The sequence below is a fragment of the Erinaceus europaeus genome, chromosome 1, assembly GCF_950295315.1.
Source record: "Erinaceus europaeus chromosome 1, mEriEur2.1, whole genome shotgun sequence".
Classification (NCBI taxonomy): domain Eukaryota; kingdom Metazoa; phylum Chordata; class Mammalia; order Eulipotyphla; family Erinaceidae; genus Erinaceus; species Erinaceus europaeus.
In genome coordinates, this window is record NC_080162.1 from 184759380 (window position 1) to 184761674 (window position 2295).

At 37.5% G+C, this 2295-nt stretch overlaps 1 non-coding gene across 1 annotated transcript; it reads left to right on the forward strand.

The window, feature by feature from the left end:
* The first annotated feature begins 1230 nt into the window (after window positions 1-1230).
* On the forward strand, window positions 1231-1392 carry LOC132542535 (U1 spliceosomal RNA). The gene has a single exon (XR_009553535.1). It is a non-coding gene; the product is annotated as a U1 spliceosomal RNA (small nuclear RNA).
* The last annotated feature ends 903 nt before the right edge of the window (window positions 1393-2295 follow it).

Consider the following 2295-nt stretch of genomic DNA (forward strand, 5'->3'; position numbering starts at 1 on the left):
CTTTTAAAAAGCAACACCTGAGAAAACATTCTTCACTGAACTCTTGTTGAGAGCAAAAGGAGAGACAAGTGCTGTTTTATTCTTGAGAACTAGTCTGCACATTTCCAATTTAGGAGAACTAAAAAGGGCCAGAGATGGAAAAAAATAAAGCCCAGTTGTAAACTTCATTTTGACATATAAAAAGACAGCAAGAGAATAACTAGTTCTTAATTAGATTTATCTAGCAGTGAAGGCAAAGTCAGAATCTAGTTCTACCTACTCCCAATCTCTGTGTCCTTCCTGCCTCACCAGGCTGTTATTATGTGTGGTCTTGCTGGGCCTTGTTGTTTTTCTCTCTCTGGGTCTCTATGCATAATGGTAATCTGTGTTTGACTGTTATCTTTACCAAGTTGAATGTAATTGAAGGCAAGGAATTTATGGTGCTTGCTATTTTTATTTTCTTTTGTAGTACTCATGATACATGAGTGTCTTAGGGTGAGGCTGAACTATACAAGTGTCAGAATATGACCACTCCCCTTTTCTTTTCTAATTAATTTATACATGACCTAAGGAACATCATATTCATCTGTTCCTCCAATCCTCTGATATATACCAAGTGTTTTCTGTACAGTCAGCATTGTGCTTAGTGTTTTACAATCTCAACTTTGTCACAATTGCTGATACTCTCCTTCTGTAAAGATTAAGACAGAATCAACAGTTGAAATTCAAACAGGTACAAACATGAGAGATGTCATATATAGCTAACTTTTTTTTTGTCAAGATGGGGTTTCACAAAACTAGGGAGAGAGAGAGGGAGTGGGAGAGAGACAGAGAGAGCGAACGTGGGAGCGAGAGAGAGAGAGAGAGAGACTACAGAACCAAAACTTCATCCAATGTCTTTGTACTCCCAGGTGAGTACTAAGGGTTTGAATTATGGTTACATGCCTAACAAAGTCTGCATCCTCCAAACTGAGCTATCTCACCAGCCTGGTTAATTTTATGCATCCTGCATACTGAGAAATCTGATTCAACAGGATTTCTGGATGTTTCTGTGAGGGTACTTCTGGAAAAGATTAGTATTTGAATGTACAGACTGGGTAAAGCAGATGGCCCTCCCAATGTGGGTAGTTATCATTCAATCTACTGAAGGCCTGGATATAGACCTTCAAGATAGACTCAAGGAAGGAGAATTATCTTTTTTTTCCCTGCATAACCATTAGAGTTGATCTGCTCCCCCAAATTCAGTATTATATAATTATCTGGCAGGAGACATAATCATAATCACGAAGGTGATTTTCCCAGAGCGAGGCTTATCGATTACTCTCCCGATGTGCTGACCCCTGCGATTTCTGCTAATGTGGGAAACCCATCTGCATGATTTGTGTAGTGGGCGACTGCGTCCACATTCTCCCCTAAAATATGTATATATTCCACCTTATAAATTTGTTCTTCTGTTTCTCACTCCTTTCAATTTGGACTACACTTACACCATTGCTTTCTTGTATCTCCAGTTTCTAGATTATGGATCTTTTTTGTTTCAATAACTGTGAGTCTCTTTGTTTTATATATTCTCTGCAAGATTTATAAAGAAGAGGGACAGTCATACGGAAGGAAATATCAATGTTAGAGTAGACTGGGCAGAGCTGGGACTGAGTTTCCAAAAACTGAGAAATCAGGATTCAGGACTACATCTTAAAGTCACCCAGGAGAGCACTGTTTGAACAACCACAGAAGCATAACTTCAATTATAACCACAGACTAGTGAGACTCTAAATTGTATCTCACTAAAATAGGACTTGATATATATATATATATATATATATATATATATATATATATATATATATATATATAGTATTGGATAGATATTTACTGAATTAAAAAATACTGGTGATAACATTACTTCTCTTGAAAAAAATAAAAACTAGGAAAATTCTTGTGTCAAAATTATCCCATGTTTCTTTCATTCCACTTGGGAGTCTCTTAGCATTAGTTTCATGAGTATAATTAACCTTAAACCTTCATGTTGTCATCCTGCTAATGCTCATGTGGAACTAAGGAAGTGACTTAGTTTCTCAGTGACTAAATTCTCCAGGACCTGGACTTGTGGTGGAATTTTATGAGAACATGTCTGGTTGTAACTGGGGAATGAGACACATTATACCCTGTTGATTGGGATGGAGGTGATGACAGGACTGAGTGCTATTTGGAATCTTAAGTATTCAGTAGCATGGGAAGGAAATTAGTACTCTTAGCTTTACTAAGTACTGGCAGGCAGTGTGATACGGAGGTAGAACACTGCCTAGAGAGAAAGAA